This window comes from Sorghum bicolor, chromosome 2 (assembly GCF_000003195.3).
Source record: "Sorghum bicolor cultivar BTx623 chromosome 2, Sorghum_bicolor_NCBIv3, whole genome shotgun sequence".
Taxonomy (NCBI): domain Eukaryota; kingdom Viridiplantae; phylum Streptophyta; class Magnoliopsida; order Poales; family Poaceae; genus Sorghum; species Sorghum bicolor.
In genome coordinates this window covers 64,936,122-64,953,400 of record NC_012871.2, presented here as the reverse complement: position 1 = coordinate 64,953,400, position 17,279 = coordinate 64,936,122, and the positions used below count along the sequence as shown (strand labels likewise).

Here is a 17,279-nt window from a genome sequence, read left to right as displayed (position 1 = left end):
TCAGTAGAGGCGGAGGCACGGTCGCGAGCAGGTATTAGCACAGTCCTGCGGCGCGCCATGCTACGCCTATCCTTTTTGCCATGGCTGTCACACCAGGCTATGCCTATCCTTTCAGCCATTATATACTCTGTCTCATAATGGGCCTCTGGGAGGCCATTTGTAGGCCTTCACGGTGCGGAGAAGCAGGGATCAGGGACGGGGGATGACAAACCATCACCGTCACCGGAGACGTATTTTCCACTTTGAATCCCCGTGGCTCCTAGGGAATTCTCCATGGGGTTTGGGGATCGGTCCCTGTTGTCATCTTGAGCTGGATCTCCTCATGGTATTGATTTTTTTCTCCCATCTCCTTCCTCCTTAATGCTGATTCGTAAGGTTATGTTTCATGAACTCTATTTTATCTGTTTAAGACACAGTTTAGTTGGCCATGTCGATACTAAGTAGAGTACAATGTTTGCAGCTTTGTTTTCAACTAAACAGATAATACCCCGTGTGTTGCTGCAAGAATTTTGTAGTGTTATAAAAGAGAACTTGATGTAATAAATAGTGACATCTTGAAAATAAAATACACACATGAACGGTTCATAGATATAAACTTATTGGGAGAGGAATCTAAGAGAAACAACGCAATCCGAAAGGGCTATTAATTGTAGGAGAGAATTGGAAGAGGAGCAGCACCATAAAGAAAGCACGTATGTTTGAATCATTTGTACAAACCGTAAAATATTTTATTTTCTTTGAGCGCACAGAGATCTTGTAAAGTTAGACATTACAAATCTCTTGTTTTCATCGGCAGCGTAGACAGTTTTATCCATGCGATAATCCATATAGCCCTTCATATATATACTCCCTTCGCATAGGATTAAGAAGTTGTTTTGGACAAGGTTTGAGTCAAATATTGAGAATATGTATCATCAATAACTTTTAAATTGTTGAGAAATAGATTTGTCTTGAAAAATACTTTCGTAAAAATATACATATATCATTTTTTTCTAAATATTTTTATAAAAAAGAGGTCAAAGTTGTATTTTGGAGACTGTGTCATTATCTAAACAACTTCTAAATCTTATATGGAGGGAGTACATAATTACCTTTTATTACATTCATGAGCGGTCTACTTTTCTAAAATAAAATAATTATTATATGATAAGTTTATTAGTGATGAGATATTAATTAGTGTGCATATCTATTCATCTTGAATAATAAAAAGACAAAATTTCAAGTTATTTTTTTCGTCTAACCCATTTAATTTGGTCTAACTGTACTGTGACTAGCTTGCTTTTGGCCCACTCATGGCCTGAATAAAGTACTGGCTATGTATTAGCATAATGCAATTTTAGACCATAGAATCTAGGAGCTATGGGACCCACCGGTCACAAATCTCATAAATGCACCACGCTTCCTCTAAGCATCCTTATTATACCAGGCCTTATTTACTTCCACCCAAAAATCTAAAATTTTTCAAGATTCTCCGTCACATCAAATCTTTAGACACATGCATGGAGTATTAAATATAGACAAAAATAAAAACTAACTGCACAGTTTGGTCAGAATTTACGAGACGAATCTTTTAAGCCTAATTAGTCTATGGTTGGACAATAATTACCACAAACAAACGAAAGTGTTACAGTGTCACGAAATTTTTTTCCTTCACCAACTAAACACGGCCCCAATCGTATAAAACTCGCCGGTGCTAGGGCTGCCGACCCATGGGGGCTACTCGAACAGGCGGCCGGACATAGCGTCGCTGGCGTCGGGGCTACCCTAGCACTGCCCGCGCTAAGAAACTTCCCGCGTCAATGCAGCGGTGGCACCAGGGCTCAGGGAATCGACACAAACAGGTGTCGACCAGAGCTATGACCACGGTAGAAGAGGCCACCTCCGCCGCTGTGTCGCTGGAGTCGGTGTCGAGGTTAGGCCCGCAGTCTAGCAGGGCCTAAGTGCGCCCTCGTTTGCTATGGTAGCTACTTCGGGAGCTGCCGATAACAGGGGGCTTCTCGCACTGGCCACTTGAGTGGGGAACGCGACCGCCAGTGCACCATTCAATTTGCCGCCTCAAGAGCTCCCCGCATTAGTAAGCCGCCTGATCTAGGGGCGAGTAGAGAAGAAGAGCGGCACATCAGGAGACAAAAGAGGAAGGAAGGGAGGCGCGCAGCGGGGTGGGAGGCACGTTGTGGGCCCCTCGGCCGGAGGATCTAAGCCAGGCTGGTGGAGGTAGGGCGTGCTGCCACACCATATCTGGAGGAAGGGAGGAAAAATGAGAGATGACACTGTGTAAGACACGAGGGGGCCGTGGAGGAGGAGCGAGACGGCTAGGACTACCTCAGGGCGCATGAGGTCGTGTAGAGAGGGAGAGGGGCATGGCCGCTGCCACTAGCAGCCCGCGCCAGCCGGGCTCACGCCATGCCACGGGATCTGCCCATGCGGGAGTGGGAGGAACGCAGGGAGGCGGCCGCAGCAAGCGTTGTTGCCATCGCCGTTTCGAGAGAGAGAGAAGCGGAGAGAACCAGAGATCAGAGGAGGCAGAGGAGACGACGAGAAGCATCGGGACGAAGCGGAGAGGACGACTTCGGTAATCAAGCTGAGATGGACAGCCGGCGGAGGTAGGGCACGCCACCGCGCTGAATCTGGAGGAAGAGAGGAAAGCCGACGAGAGACAACGTTGCGTAGGGCACGAGGGGGCTGTGGAGGAGGAGCGTGATGGCCAGGAGGGCCTCGAGCCACATGGGGTCATGTTAAAGTTAGCATGTAGCCCGCGGGCCAAAGGCACAACCCAAAGCACGATGATTTGGCTCGGCCCGAGCACGACACGGCCCGATCCCAACCGTGCCCGTGTCGTCCCAAAGCACGTAGCGGGTCATGTTTGGGCCGACCCTTCGGCCCGCGGGTCGGCACGGCTCGGCCCACTTTTAACAGCATGCACGGTGTCGGCCCGGTAATAGGGAACTTTTGAAACTTAAAGTATCAAGTTCTGTGACTTGTGAAACTTGTGACTTTTGACAAGTGAAATATGATCTGTGAGTATATTGTGTTATGTGAATTACAAAGTTTCAATGTCTGTGACTTGAATGTGATTTATTTATACTTTGTTGAATTCTGTATTAAATTTGGTATTTTTTACATAGCAGGCCATGAGCCGGTCCGAAGGACTATTGGGCCTCGTGCTTTTCGGGCCGGCCTAGCCCGAAAATTGGCCCACGTGTCGTGCTTGGGCCGTTAGGCAGGCACGGTGGCCTGTGGAGGCATGGCTCGATGGCACGCAGACCATATGGGCTCGTTCCCTATTGGGTCGTGCCTAGCACGGGCCCAGGTTGCCCCGTTGCTCATCTTTAGGTCATGTGGAGGGGGAGAGGGGCGTGGCCGCTGCCACCGGCAGCCCGCACCGACCGCGTTCACGCCGTGTCGTGGGGTCTGCCCATGCGGGAGTGGAAGGGACGCAGGGGCGGCCGCAGCAGGCGTCGTTGCCATCACCGTTTCAAAGAGAGAGAGAGAGAGAGGCGAAGGGGAGAGAAGCGAAAATTGGGGGAGGCGGAGGATACAACGAGAAGCGTCGGGACAAAGCAGAGAGGATGGCTTTGGTAATCAAGCTGAGGTGGACCAATGCAAGGGGGAGGTGGTGACGTGTCACCGAGTTGGACTAATCAAAAAAATCCAAGTGACGTGTATAGGGTGGCTGCACGGGGAGAAAAATCTCATTCTCACGGTCAAAGACATAGCAAACATGCTGCGCGAACAGAGGAAGAGTCGACAGTCACGAGATGCAACAGGAAGGGTCGGAGAGAGAACGATCCATTTTATAGGGTAAGACTGTCTCCAACAGCTTATGCATATAGGGTAAGACTGTCTCCAACAGCTTATGCATAAGGCTATCCAAACCTTAAAATGTATGGTGCGAAGTAGAAAAATCTCTCCAACAGAGTATGGAAAAGGAACTACCTATTTTGCATATGAGGAGAGAGAGAACCCAAAAAAGCATCGTTCTCTCTCCATGACCCATGCCGCTCGTCAGGCCGAGGAGATGATGGCGGGGATGCCTGCATCGCCGATGTGATAGTTGGCTACCGCATTTCCAGTCATCCGTGGCTAGCCTCCGCTCCTGCTACAACGACTTTGGCACCACCCACACCATTAGCATCGGCGGTAGCGCCAGGACGGCCGCGAGCCCAGCCACCGAGGTGGCGGTGTCGGTGGCCACCATGGTGTGGTGTTGTTAGATGGGAGGAGACACGACTACCAGGGAGTGTGGCCGCCACTGAGGAAACAGGTGTAGCCACCGAAGAAGGGTAGCACGAGGGCCGAGGAGAGCACGAGTGCGTGGGCTAGGGACAGGAGCGCGCGCACAACGAGCTCAAGGAGGAAGAGCACGCGGTGGCATGAACAGCTAGAGGTGCGGCGCGTGGTGGCCAAACATGGGCGGCGACGGGTAGATTAGGAACAAAGGGCGGGGTGCCATGGCGGTGGACCGAGGGAGGAGATTTGCATTCTCTTGATTTCCGTTCGCTGTTGTAAAATGGTAAGTTTTTGGTGAGGCCCCTTATCCTATGCATCATTCAAAACCAGAAAATAGGTGTTATCATTGTTGAAGATAGTCTAAGACCTTATTTGGATGTTGTCGGATTCATTTAAATCCATGTGTGTTGGTGTGGATTGGGGTGAAATTTAGTTACTCCAATCCATCTCAACACATGTGGATTGATGTGAATCCGACTACATCCAAACAAGGCCTAAGGCACTTGAAATCACATGATGTGATGGCTAGTGGGGAAGCGCAGAAGACATGAATGCATGATCGCGAGTAGTGAGGGACCCAGAAGGCACAAATGCACGATAGGAAACGGCGGAAGCAAGCAACGCATAGCGGTGATTGTGCGATGGTGTTGTTGGGCTAGGTTGATGCTGAGAAAATATGCTACTTGGGATCCCTATGTAGGTATAAGAGATAGGAGATTTGAGCAGTTTACAAACAAATACAACACCGGAAGATTGATAATTGTTTGTGTGGGTTTCGTTAAGCACATTACTATAGATGTGATTATATTCTTAAATAATAAATTATATTCTGTTTGAACTATCCTCTTTTGAACAAAAATCACATGGATCATGTTTTTGACGATTACTGCATTATTGTCTGTGTGATCTAAGCAACAAGGATTCTATTGAGAGCGTTTGCAAGTAAATTATTGCATTGATCAATTTTGGTGCGATAAGTCATCAAACACTATATTTCTTGCAACCTTGGACATTGTAAACAAAGCATTTCAGCTCTAACAAGTACTCTATGCTGGACTATTCCCTTTTTTATACAGATCTCATACTAAAGTTCCCAACTCTGAAGCTTCACATTTAGAGACAACATAAATTACTCGTCCTTTTCATTCAGCTTCGATCTGTGACGAGTATCAGGTAAAATGCATAGTTGCTAATTGTTATCTATTTCAAGGTGAAAAACTCAAAAGTCGCTTTGTGAATTAAAAAAAAAACAGCACTCCCCCCCCCCCACCTCATTGTGCTCACGAAGCGAGGCTTCTTTAGATTATGCTGAATTCTGCTTGATATTTGGAAGTCCTTTCCATTCAGCTCTGATCTGCAACAAGTATTAGGAAAATGCATAATTGCTAATTGTTGTGTATTTCAAGGCTAAAATCTCAAAAGTGTGAGTTGCACAGTGCAAATTTACTTCAGTTAAAATATTAAGCGTTCATGCATAATGTATTCAACCACTACCACCGGACTAACATAGATTAAAATGAAATATCCCTGAATATGTGTTGTGCCATGTTGAACTTTGTGCTGTAACTGTAAGAAGCATTTCAAAATTTCTGTGATTATGTTTTGGATGCAGACCACCATTTTAGGTTCTCTGAAATCACATCCGAAGTTTGCTTCTGTCTCATCAGCTTGTCAAGTTTGCTATCCTGGTTTCAGTAGTCTGCTAGCAAATATGCCCATCCATTACAACGAGAGAAAATAAGCAATTTAGTATTCATAGACTATGAGAACAAGAATGCTATAGATCTATTTATATTTTACTTCTAAACTTATATCAAATTACACTACTACACAAAACTTCTTTAGAGGCGGGTAAAATAGGTTTTCAGATGCAGTCAACACAACCACTTCTTTAGAGGCGGGTAAAATAGGCTTTTAGAGGCGGTCAACACAATCACTGCAGTGCCATCATCAGTGAAGATAAGTGACTTTTTGAGGCGATTTTAAAACCGATGCTAAAATCGATTTTCAGAGATGGTTGACTTAGTCAACTGTTGCTGAAAACCGATTTTTAGAGGCAGTTGACTTAAGTCAACCATATCTAAAAATATTTTTCAATTTTTTTAAAAATATTTAGAGGCTTATAACAATATAAAAAAATTTAGTGTAATCAGAAGGGATGGGGACCAACTACAACTTACACGATTTATTTTCACTTGTTTTAAATACGATACTATCTATTTGTACTAATATATATAAATCTTATAATCAATATTTTATACTTATAGTCAATATTTTATCGCATAAATAAGAAAACTTTCAACTATAAAGTTTTAAATCCCATCGAACACTATAACTTTGATACACAATATTTCCATCCAAGGTCATTTAAAAAATCAAAATTTTGAAATTGAAAATCTAAGAATTAATTTGTATATTTGAACTCAACAAAAATTTTATCAACTACAACGTTCTAGGTCTCGTCGAGCTCTACAACTTTGATATAAATATTGTCTTTATCTAACTTCATTTTAAAAAATATGAATTTATTTGTATTGCAACCATTTTTAAGGGTAGTTGACTTAATTAATCGTCTCTAGCAAGAGATGACTTCGGTGGTGCCCTGTGCAAGACCTGAAGAAGGGGCTGATGAATGAAATGAAGTCTTTAGCTCCAAACTTCTCTGCTTTTGTTTGCTTGTTGAATACTTCCTCCATCCCAAATTGTAAGTCATTCCAAGAATCTTGGAGAGTCAAAGTATTTTCACGTTTGACCAAAATTATAGAGTAAAATACTAAGATTTGTAACGTAAAGTGAGTATACTATGAAAATATAATTAAAGAAGAATCTAATGATATTTAGTTGGTATCATAATAATTATTATTTTATCATATAAATTTGGTCAAACTTTGAAAAGTTTGACTCTCCAAAATTCTTGGAATGACTTACAATTTGGGATGGAGGGAGTAGAAGAGAATGTAATAGTGCTGCCCATGTTTTGGCAGAGTTGGGTTATGAGTGTGTTGAGGGAGAAGAGCTGATCACTAGCTCCATCCCAAACAATGTAAATGTTCTCGTTGCTGCCGAACGCTTGCCAGATGAGTAATGGAAATCCCAGCTTAACAAAAAAGCCAACGCTTTGTACAAAATGTTCTCAGTAATGAGTATCTCATCTATGTTCTCAGCAACAAGTATCTCAACAATCTCAGTAATGAACATATCCTAGCAATATGTTTATCTATTTTGAGTAAAAGAACTGAACATAATAATTGTTGTTTCCTATATCTTTGTGCGCTAAACCTATAAGCCTATTCTCTTCTCTGTAGGCGATGCGGCATGTATCTCCAAGGAAAAAGAACTTGTACCCAATCACATTCAGTTGTGGTACCGATATGAGATTGTTTCTGAACTTTGAGCAAAAGTAGACTGACTTCAATTGAAGACCTCTAATAGAAACATCGCCTTGCACCTTGGAAACTGTGCTTCCTTCTCCTGCCACGCCAAGTTTCATGACTTTTTTCAAGCTTTGTTTCCGAGTAAATGATGAGTCTTCATTAGTGACGTGGTAAGGACACCCCGAGTCCAATACCCAGTCACCCTACAAAACAAAAAAACCAGTTACAAAAATTGCTGTTGTAATGCATCTCAATTCATCCCAATGACGGAATGACCCCAGTGGGTAGATATATACGTGTAAATATACTAAGAAGACCCTCTACATGGGTGGATTACATGTGACTACATATGCACACATCTATGTATCTAATTAACACACACTTCAAACTCATGGCGGGTCAAAAACAGACTTTGAAGGTGCGCTGGTCGAAGAGCTCAAGTTTTTAGCTCGTGTGAATTTTATTGAATTTGATTGTAATTTTCTTAGTGGAGTTGGCAATAGGGCAGCAAATGCTATGGCTGCTCTGGGTTATGGCTGCATCGAACGGGAGGAACTCATCACAAGTTTGCCTCATTCCAAACCTGTAATCAATCTAACTACTGTAATCCTAAGCCGGTAGTCATCCCTAGACACAATGGGCCTAAGACCAATACACGAGATTAACCAGGCATCCCAATAGTGCTTAATTAAACATTTACTACTACACTCAACTGAACCCCCAGTGCTTTGTTCCAAACTCAACCACTGGTCAAGCATTTTTGCCTCCAGCTCAAACATTTACTACTCTATTGGTGGTTTTGAGAAATAATAATTTTTTGTTAGATAATGGAACAATGTTCCAGCAAGAGAAAAAATAATTGGGCATTTGGAAAGTTAGATCTTAGAATTGGATTGAATCTAGGACAAATTCTCAGCCTAGGAATTGATTTAGTCAGGGATGGAGAGAGAGTACGTATGATAAAAATTGTAGACTTGGAAAAGTAAAAGAAAATTGCAAAAACTAACCTTGATTTCATCATCAATTTTGTCCTCATCCATAAGATCCTCCTTCGAAATCTCAGTTGATTCACACTCAAGCACGGAATCATTAAGGAATGTCACCATATATGCCATGCGACTGCGATCTAGCACGCCTCTTCCAACGATATGATTGAAGTTTTGAGCCATGTGAATTGTAAAATTTCCCTCATCACTGATGAGAACGGAATATCCGTTTGAAGTGAGTTGGCCTATAGAGATGTATAATTCAAGTTCTTCAAGGTCTTTGCTGAGATACACGTTGTGTAGCCTCAGGCGCTTGCTCAGAATATCACCAACCTCATCAAACTTGACCCTTTTATTTGCTGCATTATAGAACTTCGTTTGCTCCTCCTTTGGAATTTTTCTTTTATTCTTGACCCATGTGTACCCTCCGCATATATGGTTACTTGCTCCGGAATCCAGATTCCAAAAATGTAAAGCTGGTTGCGGATTTATGCAAAGAATACTCCCTACAACAGTACGTTGTAAATCCTGCGAAAAAGAAAATCAAAACTGCCAATTAGTCGATGGCTTAGATTTGACAAGTTGACCTTGCTACATTCTGTCTGATCAGCATCAATTAGAGAACTTTTGATTTTCTGGACAAGCATTTCACTCTCCATGGAGTAATCATAGGCACCCAGCTGCAAGAGGATAACAGTCAATCACCTTCACTCTATGTTTAGGATTGCCTATAGACAGCCAGGTGTAATACCTGAGTCCTTGGATCATTATCAGTTTCTGAAGTTTTCTGTCCACTCTGCATGGATACATTCTGGTGTACCTCTTGTAGCTCTTGAATACTAGTAACACTAGATCCAACTAATACAGCTTTGCTTTCTGTGTCAGAATACTCTCGTTTGGTGTCAATGTCCTGCATAATGAAACAGAATTTAAGTTGCTTGTAAATACATAATTCATTTGGTAGAATGATCCTGCAAGTAGTAGTTGGTTTTGCCAATGATATAATTTTATGCGGGATATAAATGAGATATTACCATATGTTTAAACTCATTGCCTTTCAGTATGCTTTTGATCTTGAGGAGCTTTCTGTTGGTGGATTCAGAATGAACAGCAGATTTGTCTACAGCAAACAGCAAATAAATTAAGTAAAAATTAGACACTTCATTTACCAATGTATATTCAAGTTCAATAGCATTATACTCCCTCCGTCCCAAATTATAAGTCATTCCAAGAATCTTGGAGAGTCAAAGTTTTTCAAGTTTGACCAAATTTATATAGCAAAATAATAATATTTTTGGTACCAACCAAGTATCATTAGATTCTTTGTTAGTTATATTTTCATATTGTACCTATTTTATGACACAAATCTTTATATTTCTCTCTATATTTTTGGTCAAACTTAAAAATGCTTTGACTCTCCAAGATTCTTGGAATGACTTATAATTTGGAACGGAGGAAGTAACATTTTTTAACTGATTTTAAGCAATCAATATTACTTTATGTTGTATATATGCATCAGGCATCCTAAGACATTAGCTTCTAACAAATCAATATGCAGCTCTTGAAGCATGCCAGGTGAAGAGGAGATGCATATTTTTCAATTAGATTTCATGCACAAGTCTTGGTTTTGACAATATTCTACTGATACAACAAATATCCTGCCTCAAAGGTGACAAAGGAATTTGTTCAATAGATATTCAAATCGTAGATATTACCATGAAATAATGTAACAATTTGAGTTTAAGCTGTTCTTTGTAGAAATTGGGACTACATGGAGTTCCAGTCTCCTATAATCAACTACTCAAGTTACTTCTAACATGATCTGTTGGACTACTACTTCAACAATAAGCACCATAATATGAACATCTTACATGAAACTAAAAAACAATATGGCATTGCAGGCTTTCAGTGCATAGATTCAGTTAATTACCCAATATTTTATCGGCTGAATTCTTCACATATCCATCATGTACTATTTTGGTAGCTTGGTTTGCATCATCCAGATTTACTTCAAGTCTGGCTACTGTCATATCATCCGTGGGAACTTCATGATCTAATACCTGTAAATATGATCATATATCAGCACGGTAAAAGAATGTTCACCTTGGTATATATGGAATCACCACTGTTCTGTTTGGTTGTTACAGTAGCTGATACATTATACATAATTACCTCCTCTGCATGCAGCAGTTTGGCATGAGCAATCTGGAATCGTTCATATATCTTGTCAGCAAAATAATATTTTTTTAGCACAGAAGGGAATAACAATATAACAAACGATAAACAAAGAAGTTCATTGAGTTGACCTTGTTGATAGTAGGACCATGTTTGCTTTTCCTGTATAGTACACCATCTTTAAGTAGCCTCTCCATGATATCTGAAAAGCCAATCATCAGTCTAGTAATTCGATACTTCAATGGGAGTGAGGAAGGAATGCCTGATTTTATTTCTGGCAACAGAACCCTTTTCCTGGATTACCTTCAATCATTTCCTGCAAAGTATTCAACAAGAGGTTGTCAGAAAACAGCCCATACAACTCGAGCAGTGTGTATCAAGACATGGGTTGATTTACATGCACTGTTGTACCATGACAAGTTTGTAACTTGCTTAGAAAATATAGAACAGAGAACTAGCAAAATAAATAGAACAGCAGCAAATTACCACTGGTATATCAGGGAAGTTAGAAAGGACATCTGAAACATAAAGGTTTCTGATTTCTCTTCTTGAGTATATCCACTCTTTTACTTGTGCTCTTAGTTCTTCCTCATGAGCAGCATCTTAAGTATCATCAGCAAACACAGAAAGTTAGAAGAGCAAATATACATGGACAATGACTACAGCTAAAGGTATCAAATTCAGAAGTGTCAAAGACATGCAAACACACTACTAAATAAATTAATAAAATCAGGCTATCTAAATAGAGAGGAAGAATAAATATATGTACTGGCAAATGAAGCTACACAAACCAAATATTCCTTAGTATCAGTACTTTGATCTTTGCATTTTCCATCGGTTAGAAAAAAATGTATTAATTCCAGAAACAGCAAATGCAAAAGAAACATTGTTGAGGCTTACCCTTAGGAGGATCGACCTCAGAGGGATGAACCTAAAAGAATCAAATAATATATGTCAAGTAACAATTCAGATAAAAGGAACAGAAGCAATATAGGGTTAGGTACTTGAGCCCTTATGTTCGTGACACACTAGATTGCTATCTAAGACCAAGCTACTAGTAATAAATCCTCATCGTATCTGTTTGATCTTCGCCTCAGTTTCAGAAAAGTTATCATCTTGATGGGGCTTTTTATCCACACTCATGCCAACATATCCACTATTAACATTGCTATCCTTGTGGTTAAGGACACCCTTTTTTATAGAACACGCCATAGACGGTGGTTAAGGGCACCCTTATGCAGAAAACAAGAAACTGTAAGAAATATGAAAGGTCAAAGTATTTATGTCCCATTTTCCTTTACCTCCAAAGCTAAGCCAGGTTGTTTGCTGTTGACATTAACCCGTTCCATATTCAAGGGGTTCTTCTCCCATGTATCTATGGCCTTATTGTAAGTGCAAGGCTTGAAGAAAGGAGGCTCATAATCCTCAGGCTGCCAATATGGAAAACAACTTTGTTGATTTTTACCAACAAATTCAAGAAGAACACGAGAATCATTTCCTTATTTTCTGAGAGCTAGAGAAGAAGACTACTGCTATGGAAGTTCTCAAGTATTCATCTGGTAAAATAAATGAACAGATAAAAGTTTCACTCACTGTGACATCATCATAGTACAGCAGCTTCATTAGAATGGTTCGCTGGAGAACAGACCCAAGTTTCAAATCAGCACAATTTATTGCAAATTCGTAAACAAATTATAGGATCTCTCAAAATACCTCCTCTGGCATTGGGTCCAAGGTCCTCATAAGTGAAACCAGCGTTCTGATCATCTTACAAGCAGAGCTCCTGAAACAAAACCATATGTCAGGATAATGATCATATATTAAAATTGCCATTTTCCCACCCAACAGGCACATTGAATAAAAAACCTGAATACATTAATTGATCTACATACAAGGATAATGACCTTCATTACTAGATTTCTGTAAGTCAAGTCAAGAAAACTAAGACCAATACATGGCACCTGGTCCACATAAAATTGAACTGAATAGGTATAATCAGTTCATGTTTTGATAGAACTGTGTACTTTTATCATAGCAACAGATAGATAATTAAACCCATATACCTGCATTGTTCAGCATGTTCTTACACAACAAGACCATAACGTTGAATTGTTTCAAATCAAAACATTCTGACTGCAACACTAGCTCTTTTACAAAGACTGCATGCTCATGCAAGAAAATTAACATCCAAGGTAAGGGGTACCTCATCTGATCAGGAGTTACTTCTGAAGCATTTGAAGTGAATGTAGTACTACCCTTTTTGCTCCCCGTACGGCTCATGTTCATCACAGCTTCCTCGGTACTGGTGTTGGGGTAGCTAAATGAGACTGTAAGGAAACAACGACACATAATAAGCCCCCAATCCGACCTGACATGTGATTCCACATGGGGGGGACACTTACAGGCATACTCCTCAATCATTGGGCCTTCCTCCTTCTCACAGATACAAAAGAGGAGAGTCTTGAGATATTTCCTTTGCAAAGCATCATAGACACCTAAAAGTTTGATTCCATAAGTTGGTCACATAAGAAACCCAGGACAATAGTGTCACACATGATAAGCACTATGATATTATTAAAATTTTAAGACATAGAAAATTTTGTGAAAGATGTGCATATCATGTCGATGTCCAAAACAAACAAAATACAACACGGACATTTTTAGAAGTAAACGAGATGGTAGCAATTGTTAGTAGCAGTAGACAATGAATGAGCTCAGGACATGTTTCACCTTTCTCCATCCAATCAATCAGTCTCCTTGACTCAGCATCCATTGGCATCAGCTTCTTAATCTTCATCTCTGCAGCAATATAAGTGTTTTTGAGGTAAAATGATAGCAGCTTTTATTTGGACATAGATACTACACTTGAAGTAATTGCCAATTCTAACCTAGTGCTGGAACCGGCTTATCACTGAAGTACTTCTCATGGAATAGGCCTCTGATGTAGCTGATGTTGTATATGGCAATCTGGAGCAAATTCCTTGTCTGTTGAATAAAAGTAACATCATGTTATCAGAAATAGTAACACAAAAAGCAGACTATCTTATGATTTCTCACACCAGATACATGTTGAAATCATTGAACACCCATCAACTCACACAACAGTTGAAGCCCCTGAAAAAAAGAATCGGAATGGACTACAGTGTTCGCCAAAACAACATTACATAGATGAGTTGTCTTTCAATAGTGAAACACCAATTGAGGGGCAACCAACAAACCTTTTTTATCACAAACAGACATGTAAACTATGATTGTATGAAACATTTTTCAAGAACATATGAAAGTGAACTAATGCCTGCAATATAAATGGTGTTGTGATGATTCGAAGCATTATGCAACTGCAGCTAAAAGCATCACACATCCAGAATTCTATACAAAATTATATCACATTCTGGAAACATAATGGAAGCGTTCCAAACAAACGGCAACTGATTGCACATACAAAAAGGTATAGGACAACACAAACAAGAGTAATGTAATTGGAAGTAAACCACACAACTTTTTCAAGTGGATAATGCAGCAAAACTTCTATACGAAACCAGGCATTATCATTATTGAACACTGCTGTTATTCTGCATATCAGTCACTGTATTATTACCAGAACTCTGCTGTAATGCATAGAAGAAATCAATATTACTAGAGCACACTAGGAAAAGCTTAACAAGCTCTTATGATTCCACAGATACAAGGCAGCAACCAATTAGAAACTGTGCAAGTCTGCAAGAGTTTATGATCCCAAAAACTAATGCAGAAATATGCATTGTTTTTATTTTTTGCGAGCAAGAACTACTTTGGGTTTGTAAGAAATATGTATTGTTTGTTACAAACCCAAAGTAGAAATCAAAATATGTACTGCCATGAACATGGACACTGATACTGTCGAAGTAAACATCAAATAAAAGCTGTGTTTCTGTTCAAGATATGTTCGGACATAAATATGTCACTATCCACGTTCAAGATACTGTTGAACCCAATTTCAAATAAAAGTTGTCCTGTTGTTCAATCTTCAATTTAAATCCGTACATAAATGTGTCTTCATGCAAGCAGCACTAAGGGGAAAAAAGTAAACCTCACAAATCTGCTCTTAAAAGCCTACAGAAATTAAAAGCCATGGAAGGCTAAATCAATCAACAAGCAGAGTGAGTGGCAACCAGAAGTACCCATTTCTCCAAAAAGGCGTTAAAACGACGAGAAATCATGTATGCATACCAATCTGGTACATATAACGATGAAATCCAAACTTGACACACAAGGAAGGAATTGCTCGAATCGACCCCGCTATTTGAACACCAGGCTTGCGATGAAAGCCTCATGCAAATCAGTCAGAAATCTCAACCCAACAAGCACTTCGATCCAATAACAACGATTCGATCGGCGGGAACAAGGACGACATTGCTCGAATCGACCCCCTATTTGAACATCAGGCTTGATGAAAGCCTCATGCAAATCAGTCAGAAATCTCAGCCCAACAAGGGCTTCGCTGCAATAACAACGATTCGATCGGCGGGAAGTCGGTCCAACCCGCTCGAATCGCTCGGAATTGAAACGAAAAGGGGGGAGATGGGAGGGCGACTTACCAGGATGAGCGACTCCTGCTCCATGATCACAGCCGCTTCCGTGTCCTGAGACAGAGCAGCACGACCTCGATCAGGGCCGACATCACCTTACAAGTGCGTGATTCGAAGCATGGGGTAGATTAGGGAGCTCACCATTTTGCTGGGCTATCTTCGCTCTGCCCGCGGCGCGCGCGCTCCGACCTCCGGGAGAGGGAGCGGGGAGGTGGTAATGGTCGGCGAGTTGGGGGTACTTATAGGAGAAGGGTGGTGGTGGTGGTTTAGCTAGGTGCAGAGCCGTGGAAGAGCACGGGTGCGTTCCTTAATTTGAAATGCTTGGCGTGGAGATTTTCATTTTCAGTATGTGGCGGGATCTCCCCTATTTCCATAGAAAACTTTTTGTTAAGGTCTTGTTCAGTTAATGAAAAAATTTGGTTTTGACTACTGTAGCATTTTCGTTTGTATTTGATAAATTTTATCCAATTATAGACTAACTAGGCTCAAAAAATTTGTTTCATAAATTATAGGTAAACTGTGCAATTAGATTTTGTTTTCATCTATATTTAATGCTTAATGCATGCGTCCAAAAATCCGATGTGATATAAAATTTTGAAAATTTTTGGGAAATTTTAGAAACTCAACAAGGCCTAACTCTATTATGTCACATGCTGGATGATGGGATAGCTCCAACAGTTTGCTAAAACTCACTTGGCAAATCTATAGTTTTGCCAAGTCTCAAAACCAAATGCCAAATAAAAAAAGAGGTCTTCTCCAACAGTTTGTTATTTGAGCTTGGCAAAAGAGCTTGGCATCTTAGGATTTTTGCCAAAATCACAAAATTGAGTCTCCAACAAGTTGACAAAACTAGTTGCCAAATTGGGATACACATGATGCCAGCGATGGAGGACTTGGCATATTTGCCAAGTGAAGGAGGAATTTTGCGAAGCTCACAAAATTGCCAAGTAGTTTTGACAATTTATTGAAGTTTGTTTTTTTATAGTTTTAGCAAAACTGCTAGGATGTCAAGTATTTTTAGCAAACTGTGCTGGAGTTGCTCTATTTTATCCATCGGTTGGTGATGTACAGCTAACTTTATCCAACGGAAGTTAGAAACCAAATTGATGACGATCACAAATTCACAGTATATCGTTCCAAAATATATATCTATTTATTTTAACAAATGTTAACATATACGATTCCAATATATATATACGCGTTTCTTTTACACGCGTGTAGTTACTCTCATCTCTATATCTCTTGATTTAAGGTGTATATGACCGGACGAAATGTATATAGACAAAGTATATGATCATACTAGGCCATCTAGAGTGATATGTATGTTAAGTATGCATACATACATAGAGTATATGGTTATACTTATTGTATATAATATAGTAGTGGCATTTTAGTAATATATTTAAAATATAATTTTTTTTTTGAAAAATTTACGCGTGGTAAGATCTAGAGTATCTTATATAAACATACTCAAACCGATAAACAAGTATGAATACATACACAATGTAGTTTATTGAAGATGAGAGTAACTACACGCACGTGTACAAAGAAATTTCTATATATATATATATATATATATATATATATATATATATATATATATATATATATATATATATATATATATATATATATATGGTGTTTTCATTTTGCTGTGAGTAAAATTCCTCTTTAACAAAACAAATTCATGCAAAATCAATTACATTGTCAAATCCACCGTGACATGTGTCTTTGGTCATTTATTTGTATCTTTTTCTTTTGCAAGCATGTAAGCATATATGTTTCATTAAAAAAGAGAAGTAAAGTGACCATGGAGACACCCCAAGTGATAAGACAAAGCTACAACAGGCCTCTAAGCATGCGTTTAAATAAAAGAAAAAAAAGCTAAAAATTGAATAAAGAACTCAAAAGAAACATTCCACCAACCCTGATAACAAACTCCAAAC

The 17,279-nt window shown here is 40.0% G+C and overlaps 1 pseudogene; it reads right to left on the bottom strand.

Moving 5' to 3' along the window:
* LOC8054849 lies at window positions 5,534-15,390 on the bottom strand (annotated as a pseudogene).